This window comes from Artibeus jamaicensis, unplaced genomic scaffold (assembly GCF_021234435.1).
Source record: "Artibeus jamaicensis isolate MK-2021 breed Jamaican fruit bat unplaced genomic scaffold, CSHL_Jam_final contig_511, whole genome shotgun sequence".
Taxonomy (NCBI): domain Eukaryota; kingdom Metazoa; phylum Chordata; class Mammalia; order Chiroptera; family Phyllostomidae; genus Artibeus; species Artibeus jamaicensis.
The window spans coordinates 2,739,464-2,750,260 of record NW_026521866.1 but is presented as its reverse complement, the minus strand read 5'-3'; positions in this window follow the sequence as shown (position 1 = coordinate 2,750,260).

Here is a 10,797-nt window from a genome sequence, read left to right as displayed (position 1 = left end):
GCGGAAATGGGAGGGAGGTGGACAGAGATGAGTGGGTGGGCTGGGATGGGAGTAAAAGACAGAAAACTGTACCTGAACAACAAATAAAATAAAATAAAATAAAATAAAATCTTAAAAAACCCAAAATTTTAGAAAAAAAAAAAGAACTGTTAAAAGTGAATCTGCTGATTAAACAGCTTCTGCTCTGCAAATAAAATCATCAATAAAATGAAAAGGCAACCTATTGAATGGGAGAAGATATTTGCAAATAATTTATCTGATAAGGGGTTAATATCCAAATTGTATAAATAACTCATACAACTTAGTAGCAATAGAGCATACAATCTGATTAAAAGGTTAAAACATGGGCAGAATACATGAATAGACATTTTTTTCCAAAGAATGTGAACAGATGGCCAATGGTACATGAAAAAATGGTATATGTATTGAAATGTTACTTAGACATAAAAAAGAATGAACTCTTTGTGACAACATAGGTAGGCATTATGCTAAGTGATACAAGTCAGGCAGAACAAAACAAATACCCCATGATTTTCTTATATTTGAAACCTTAAAAAACAAACAAACAGCCAACCAAACAAACAAACCAAACTCACAGATACAGAGAACAGATTGGTGTGAGTCAGAGGCAAGGGGTGAAGGGTGAGTGAAATGGGTGAAGGGGGTCAAAAGGTACAAACTTCTGGTTATAAATAAATAACTCCTGTGGATATATTATACAGCCTGATCACTATAGTTAATAATAATAATAATACTGTATTGTATATTTGAAAGTTGTTAGAGTAGATCTTGAAAGTTTTCACTACAAGAAAAAAAACTATGTATGGTGACAGATGTTAAGTAGCATGCAATGAGTGATAATTTTCAAATATGTAAAAGTACCAAATCATTATGTTCTATACCTGACATTAATATAATGTTATATGTAAACATTCCTCAATTTGAAAAAGTCAATACCCTGCAATATTTATTACATATATTATAAACTTTTCTGCATGTCATGGTTACTTCTGAGATCTGATGAAAGCTCAGTGTCTCCTGTGAAGACAGAGGCTCATGACCACAAAGCCAGGTACACTGCCCCAAATCCCTTGGGCAGGTTTGGGGCATTAACCAACAGTGACCCACATAATAAGATGCAGGGTGGCTCATGCAGTATTCCAGCATAAGAATGGTGACTGTGCCACTTCTTATTGGGTAGTTACCTGCTGACACATTCTTGTATTCTTTTAATGCAAAACAGAAAGGCAGTAAGCATAATTAGAGGCAGGAGGGAGAGACTTATAGGAGAAAAGAGCTGAAGCAGAGAAACTGTATAATGGGAATGATGGAGTCAGTTGAGAGGAAATGTGGGTGTCTGCTTCTATTATTCAAGATGACTTTGTTTTACTGCATTTAGACAATAAGGGGCATATTCCATTTCTCTATTAGGCCTGGCTGTGTAGCTTTTAAGATGTTTTCGGAGCTCCCTTTAATCATTATCCTAAATCTCTAATGCCTAGGGAAGTGCTTCTCAAAATTTCTAACCAAAGTACCCCCAATAATCTGAGAGTCATGAAGGGGAGACCTAAAGGTCTGGAGACCTGGGCCAAAGCTGTAGATAGCAAGTGGGACAGTTCTTCATTTTTCTTATTGCCTAAAAAATGTACCAGTTTTTTCATATTTCAATCTATCATGTTCTTATTTTAATATAGGAAGAAGACTGTCCAGAAAACTAATCCAATAAGAAAATATGTTGCTGTTTGTCTATCACATTTGAAGAATTGATTCAAGCATCCTGGAACATCTCTGTTGTTTACAAACTAAATAGCCAGAAACAAGATGACCTCACCTTTTCCCAGAAAGTAGAGATGGTCAGTTGTAGTCTCTTGCAAGACTGCAAGGTGGTCTACAAGCCAAGTGGTAAAGTTCTACTGGTTCAGCTGGCTCTGGGATCCTAGTAAATAGTCATCATTTCTTTGTTTTACCACCCATTCAAGATTTTGTCACTAATACTTCAGCTGGTATGGGTGGTTTGACTGGTGTGGTAACCCAGGCCTTTAATCCTGAGAGGTCTGAAATCTTAGTGCCTTGCTCTGAGAGGGGTGTGGTTGCAGACATTGCCATTTACAGCTGTTGTGGAAACACTTGAGGGGCTGTAGGGAAAGCTGTAGATATAAGAGATGCATAAACTAGACCTGACATGGTACCCTCTTAGTACAGTGGCTCATATATTTTGCTTTTTTCCCCCATAATGTTTCATAGCTGCATTTCTATGAATATACACTTGAAACAGCAATAGAACTGACACTTGAAACAGACCATTTTTAACTTCTGTACAGTATTTAAGAATACTAATATATCAAAATGTCTTTAGTTAGTATTCAACTGCAAGAGATTTGTCTCCACAGCGTTTTTTGGCTCACAGCTTTTAGAGTACCCATCTTACTTCGGTATAACTTCTGCATGACCTTTCCAGATGGACATATGAAAGTCCAGGGTAAATGATTACATCTTAGGTTAAAACTATGCACTCAATGCTATATCACATTATAAAATATAGAACATAAAGTTATAAAATTTCAAAACCAGAGATCTCAATAATTATCTAAAATTATTTAATAGATTAAAAATAATTCCAAAGATTTAAAATGATATGCTTTACCATGATCATAATAAAATGTGTGAACAAATACATGTAAGTCCCTAATATATGTTAGGTACTATGGTAAGTATTATATATGTATGGCTTCTCAAAATTATATCTATTGCTACCCACAATTTACAGATGAGAAAACATATCTAACCAGTAGTAAAGCTGAAATTCAAAGTCAAGATTGTGTGATGACAAAGCCCATGCTCACAATGCTATACACACCTGCTCCTGGAGCAGTTAGGAGGCATGCAGGAGCACCCATAGATGACAGGGTGGAAGGGCTGTACCAGTCCATTATTATGCTGAACCCATTGAAATGTCAAACATCAAAATTCCTGAGTCTAAGAACAAGAACTATATTTTACCACACAGCCCATACAGTTGCAGCTTTCCAATTTTATGAAAGTATTTTGAAAGTACTTTTTCTCCAAACCATTTAAACAGATTAACCAGCAAGTCAATGACTTAAACTATAGGTTGGCTTAGTTAAAATATTTACATCACAGTTAGGTATTTAGATGTTATTTCTCTATTGAAATATTTTCCAAAAAGATATTTTTGTCAAGTAAATTGGTAGATAAAGGTAAAATAGATGATACAAAGATTTATTCATGAGACAGAATTTGTTACATTTCCTATGGATAAGCAGAGTTCTTGTGGGATAATGACAAGGAATGGAAATATCCATTCACATGGTGATTATTTACTCATTTTTTAAGGGTTTATTGAACTCCTACTATATGCCAGACTGCCTGTCTGTTTCTGTGAACATAAATAGGCACAGATCAGTACACTGCAGATTGTTTTAAAATGTTATTGAGAAAGCATATGCACAGTACATCTGTACAAGTAGTGTTTTTAGAAATTTCCTATTATCTGCTATAGTTATTTAAGACTGCCTAAATCTTGAAAAATTCCATCAAAGACCTGGAAATGTCATCCTACAATTACAGAGTGTTAGATTTGGAAGTACATCATAGATTCTTTCTTTGTCCTTCAAAAAAGGAAACAGGTCAGAGAGTAACATGAGCTGGAAGAGGTCACAGAACTAGTTAGGGATGTAGGCAGGAATGGAAACTAGGTCTCCTGATTTCCATCATGTTTTTATTTTACTGCACTACTGAAAAAAAGCCCCACCTTCAAGGTGATACTCCTACTTAATACATTTCAGGTATGTAATAAGTTACTAACATTTTCCTACTTAAGAACATTTCCTACAAAGCTCACAATCCTTCAAATAATTTCAAAGGATTGACATACATTGTCAAGAAATTCTTTATTATAAATAAACTAAGTATCTTATTACTATACCAAATGAAACTAAATATGTAGTTTAATTCAGTATTTGCTATGTGTTTTTTTTAATGAAAAAGTGAAACAATTGATGATTAGACTAATTTTGATAAATGGTCATGATGATAACAATAAATTCTCAACTTTTGGAAAATTTTGGAATGTATTTTGAAGCTGCTTGAAGCAACAAGTAATTGTTCAATTTTAAATATATATATTTATATATGTAAAAATATATGTGGTAAAATTTTGATGGACTGCAACTTTGGATGTTTTCCTTCTTCTATGTTATGTATATTGTGGTATAGTACTTTGGTTTCCCAGGAAACAGACTCTGAGATTTACATGTAGATGGTTGAATGGGAAAGGCTGTTGGGGAACTACACCTGTAAGAGGTGAGGGAACCAGGATTGGGCTGAGAAGAGTTTGAATTGTGATGTGTCTGCACTGAGGCCTCAGCCCATTGAGTGAGGAGTGCTGGGGCCAGCTTGCTTTTCAGACTCCTGCGACCAGGAGTCTAGGTCTCTCTGTGCACCACTCCCTCATTATTGGAAGGGTGCTGCCCCTGGGAAAGCATGAACTTGGGGAAGTGGTTCTTTTAGCTGAGGGCAAGTCTTGAAGAAGGACTCAGCTGCCAGCACTTGCAGCAGCTGGGGGAGATTAAAAGCTTCAGTCTTAACTGGGCATGCTGGGTAGATGCTAAAAGGAATAAAATGATTTTGGAAGATGGAGATATGAGTTATAATTTGAATATGTTTTCTTCTTCACTTTCACAAGGCAATCTATATAGTCTTTTGCCAGAAGGTAGATGTGTAAATGGCATATAACAGCCACTTCATTCTTTTTGATTATTTGGAGTTCTGCTTGTGAAGCCCAGACAATAACTGAAGATCAATTGCTGCACTGAAACATTTTTTTAAAATTAAAGATCAACTTTAGAGCAGAATTTTGGAAATGGGCCCAGTTCTCCACTGATTTACAAAATGTCTGGAAGACGAGACTGAAAAACAGTAACATAAATCACAGGGCTTGGGCACTGAGGTGTGGGAGTGTGGGAGGACAGCCGCAGGTCCTTTAAGATTAAGCATTTCCTGTGCACTCTGGTATCACAGTGATGAGAAATGCTTTTGGGAGGTGGCTCCAGCTTGAGTGTAAAATAGAGAAATTAGGAAAGAAAATGGGAGTTTTAAAGAGAACGTTTGTAGGTTTAGGAAGGTAAACACTCCAAAGTATTGATTCTAAAACTTAAAAAAAATTCAAATGTCCATATTTATAGAAAGAGTGTGATGAAAGATATTTGTAACATATTTGAAGTCCTCTTGGGCTCTAGGATGTTGATGATTAGGACGCTGTCAGCTAAGGACTAGCTGAAAAAGAGAGGTGTTTAGTCTGGATCACTCCTAACAAGAGAGCTGCTGATAGCCTTTGAAGGCAAAATTCTGACCTGTAGGTAAGGCATGAACTGATATTATGTCGTTATAGAAAAAAGTCCAGGAGCAATGAGCAGACACAGGGAGACAGATTTTGACCTAAGACAGGAATTCCTCACATTCAGATGTACCCACTGCTGAGTGGACTTGGTCAAGCAGAGGCCAAGGGACATCACCGGGACTTGCAGAGGCTATTCTTCTATTTATCTGCTAGAGACCTTGCTTATCCTAGGATTTTATTACCCTGTGTCCTTGAGGATACATTTTTCTGCATTCTGCTGTTGCTCCTTTCTCAGTTTCACTTATCACCATCATGACCACATCTAGTGCAGAACAGAAGGCTGGCTCAAATTTGGCTTGGCCTCTGCCATGTAACCCTATTGTAGGTGCAACATTGGGCATAAAGCAGGGCATGTAGTGAAGAGTCTGATTTGGAATAGGGCATTTAGTTTGAATTATGCTATTATGCCTTGGGGAAATTATTTCTCTTTTCCAAGTGTTAGATTTCTTTTATTAAATGGCCACAATAATAGGTAGCCTTAGAATGTCTCTGTGAGAGTTAGGTGAGAGGAATTATTTGAAAGTGCCTAGTTTGGTACTTAGCCCAAAGTAGGCAACTACAAATGTTTACTTCTCTCTAGGACCCCTCATATTTCCTATCTAATTCCAGTTACTGTAGGATTAACATAATGCTCTGTAACTTCAGCTTCACTCTGGTACCACCTTTTGTCAAAGTTAGATCTCAGAGATTTGCTGCCAGAAGAAGTCAGAACACAGAGGAAGGAAAACAGAGTCAGAGGTTAAGCCCGCCTGGCTGGATATTTCTCATCATAACTGAAAACAAATGCATCATCTTTCTCACTAAGTTGCCTCCTTTGTTCTTTACTTCTCTTGTGATACTGTCATATCTACATCCTCTATCTTTAACCCCATCCCTAATCCAAGTCCTCTAATGTGGCTGGAGAGGTGAGCCAGTGTCCCTGGAGAAACTATGAGGCTTCATGTAGTCAGGGTAGAGGCCTGGGGCCTGGAAGGGCAGAAATCAGGATGGGATAGGGTACAAGGAATGGGGGCAGATGACGGATTAGGGCCTAGCAACACCCTTTCGGATTGCATTGTCCTCTCAAGAAAAGCCTCAGTATCTGTGGTCTCTTTCTAACTTCCTATGCTCTGAACATGTTGAGGCATGTTGGCTGGTAAAATGGACATAGAAACCTGTAATTTCAGTGTGCTTTGGGAAATGATCTTCTAAAAACTCTAGAGATCATAAAAACCTGATACGACAATTTAAATGAGAGAAAAACATAAATATTTGCAAGAAACTCAATACAATTCCTATTTGATGATTTTATTAAAAACGCCAGTGACACTATTTATTGCTGAGTTTTTGTTTGCATAAATCTGATTATAAACTGAAGACATGAGTCCCTGTGATGGAGGATGCTTTTTATTGGTTTCATGTGCCCATCACCCCATACTGGGGGTGCTGGTACTAATAGCACACCTGACACTCTCCTCTCTGGGACCCTAGGGCCATTGGAGCTGCCTCCTCCTGGAGGCACCAGGTAGTAATTTGAACCCTTTAATTAGCCAATAACCAACAGACTGTGGGTAAAATGGCCTAAGGATCTTATCTAAAGATTTAGAAGTCTTTGGTACAATTTATCTCCAGAAGCCCCCCAGGGGATTAGGCTGAAGCCAAACTTAGCAGGAAACCAAATACTTCCTTACTTTGTTTTTCCCCTTCTTTGTAGGCTCCCCTCATGCCCTCACAAGTTTCTTATGAGAGAACACGTTAATTAATTCCTGGCACAAACATCCCCCCTCAGATTCTGCTTCTGGGGCACTTGCCCTGAGACACTGTTACAATCTATTCCTTTAATGCTCTTCACACCTTGTATCCCCCATGTTGAAAGGAACCCCACCTAATATGACACTTTTACAATGGCAAACCCACCTACTGCCCCCAAGAGAGGAAGCAAACCAAACTCAATCCCACCACCACTCCTCTGGGGATGATGTTCTGGAGCCACTGTTCTCAGAGCCTGACATCCATTCCTCTCTTTCTGTCTTGGTCAACTTCACATTTCCAAAAGGAGGAAAGGGGAACCAGCCACCGACACTATAAATGTCACATGTAGTTTAGGAGACTAGAGGTTTGTACAGGTATAAAAAAATAAATGAGAAGACTAACAGTTGTCATAAAAATTAGTTTGCTGAATAATTTATTTGGTAAGAAATGAAATTTCTTGGTCAGTAAAACAAGGACCACAGATCTGTCCTCCGGGAGAGGTCCTTCCAAAGCATAGGAAGGACTTCTGTGGAAGTGGAGGAAGGAGATGTTAGTCCATTGTCAGTCATTACCAACACCATTTGTGCTTGTACTTGGAGATTTTAAGTGGGTGGTACTTTGAAAAAATTTTTTTCCAGTACCATTCTTGTAAAACTGTAGTCAGCTGTCTGCTAGTTTTGTTTTTGAGAACTATGTTTGCCAAAAACTAATGTCAGGAATATTGCTGAGACATGCTTTATGAATCCCCTGGCCTGATAAACCCCAGGAATAAGCCATACCTTTGAAGCTTCTGATTTTTAGTGGAAATTCTGGGGTTTACCTATTTTCATCTTTTCTCTTAATGACCTCAGAGCATGAGCAGGGTATGATGGGCTGGAGTTTTGGCATGGGTTGCAGAGAGCACTTTTTAAACCTGCTTTTAACTATTGACAAAGTATCGTTACAGTCAAATAAATATTACAAAGGGAGGCATCATCATTTTTGCTTGGTGAGGGAGAAGGTATGTTGTGAAGAGTTTGCTAAAATTCTGGCTCTTTTTATGTATCCTAATTCCAATTGCTAATAATCCTCAGTTTCTCAGTCAGTACATAATCACACACACACACACACACACAGAGAGAGAGAGAGAGAGAGAGAGAGAGAGAGAGAAGAATTGGATCATTGTAATTTGTCAGATCTAACAATGGAGTTTTTGAGTTGGAGCCCTGTGATCTACTCTATTCTCCCATTGGCTTCCACGGCTTCCATCGGCCTCCATGAGCAGCTCTAGACTGGAGTTTACATTCCCTCTTGCCTTTACTGAGGCCATGAGGAATCACTAACACAATCCAATATTCTGTCAAGTAAAAAAATAAAGTCCTCTAAAACCTCACTGCCTGGTGAAGTAATGGTCTGGATCCCAAGAAACAAAGCATATTCCTAATCATTAAATATGAATTGGTAGCTCTCCATCACAAAGCAATAGACTTCTTTCTGCACCCGATCCACCTTACTCAGCAGTCCTACATTTTCTTGGCAACCTCATTCCAAATACCAGTTTTGTTATTCATTTCAATGGGTTGTCAACAAGTGATAGAAATCCTTGAAACCTGAGGAGGGCTAAAACAGAATATAGTAGAATCTCATAGGAATCCAAGGTAGGAATAAAGCTAGATCTCTGTTTAATTTAATATTGCTGGGAAACCAATTACTACAATAACTACAATAATAATAACTACAAACTTATGGCATAAAAGAAGCATTTCCTTTTTTCTAAATTTATTTTTATTGTATTTTCTCCATTACCATTTATCATCCTTATACCCTATCCCTCCTACTCCCATTCCTTCCCCCATTCCTGCAATCACTGCATTGTTGTCCATGTCCATGTGTTCTTTTTCTTTTATGCTTGATCTTATCAAGCATAAATGCTGCACCCCCACACCTGCCCAGAGCTGTCATTTGCTTGCTATCTATGAGTATGCCTCTATTTTGCATGTTAGTTCAGACTGTTCATTAAATTCCACATATAAGTAAAATCATATGGTATTTGTCTTACTTTGACTGGCTTATTTCACTTAGCATAATGCTCTCTATGTCCATCCATGCTGTTGCAAAGGGTAAAATTTCTTTTCTTATGGCCAAGTAATATTCCATTGTGTAAATATATAATAGCTGTTTTATCCACTCATGTACTGCTGGACACTTAAGCTGCTTCTAAATCTTGGCTATTGTAAATAAGGCTACAGTGAACGTAGGGGTGCTTATATTTTTTCAAATTAGTGTTTCAAGTTTCTTTGGATGTATTTTTAGAAGTGGAATTGGTGGGTCAGAAGGGAGTTTCTCTTTTAATTTATTGAGGAAACTCTGTACCATTTTCCACAGTAGCTGCACCAATCTGGGTTCCCTCCAGCAGAGCACAAGGGTTTCCCTTTCTCTACATCCTCACCAGTACTTGTTTGTTAATTTATTGATGATAGCCATTCGGACAGGCACCAGGTGATATCTTATTGTAGTTTTAATTTGCATTTCTCTGATGATTTATGGGGGGCTCCACCCACAGGGACCCCCTCACCACCACGGATGAGAATAAGTCTACCAAGACATGATCTGCTTGGGGAGGAAAGGTGGCCCGTCTCTCAAAGGAGAAGGGACAGAAGCCTGTTCTTCAATGGGTTTTTATTGGGTTTAATTTGCATAGGAATACAGGGCATATACATAAAGCCCATCAATCATTGTCAGGCAGAAATGGTTAAACAATAAATAACATGCAAAAACTCAGAGGGCTTATTTGGAATCAGGGTCAGATAGTTGAAGGGCCATAAAACTTTGGGGGACAAATTCACTTCATGCTTGGGCCCTTATCATTTAAATGGAGCATATTAGCAAAGTAGGTTTCATAGGATTTTATGCATTCTTTCTTAGGCCTGATCACCCTGGGAAACCTGCCCTGTCCAGGACAGGGCCACACCCACCTCTAGCATAGTTTCAGGCTTAAGTCAGGCAGTGGAGGTAAGGCAGTCAAGAGATTAGGAGACTTCTTGCAGACAGAATGAGGACTCAGGCTACGTCAAAGCTGAGGGGCAAGGGTTCATCACTCCCTTTCTCTGTATCCCCCAAGTCCTTCCCTGAGTGTCCCCTTGTGATCCATGCCTGTGTTAGGCTGTCCCTCCTTCAAGGAATCTTACCTGTCATTGGCTAACCAGTCATGAACTGGGGGCAATGTAGGGTGAAGTAAAGTGGATAGAGGTGGTGCTCCTTCCAGGGAGATAAGCTTTGTCTCCTAAGTGGCTTTTGGTCCCAAGGTCTTTTTATGCAGGCTTAGCCATGAGGGGTTACAGTTTCTGAAACCATGCAGGGCGGTTCCCAACAATGATTAATGGCATTGATCATTTTCTTTACACGTGTATTGGCCATCTGTATGTCCTCTTTGGAGTAGTGTCTGTTCGAGTCCTTTGCCCACTTTTAATCAGGTTTTTTAATTGTGTTCATTTTGAGTTTTATAGTTCATTATGAATTTTGGATATTAGCATCTAATCATATCATTGACAAATATGTTATTGCATGCATTAGGTTGTCTTTTAATTCTGTTGATGGTTTCATTTGCTGTGCAAAAAATTTTTATTTGATACAGTCCTATTTATTTATTGTTTTCTTTTGTTTCCCTT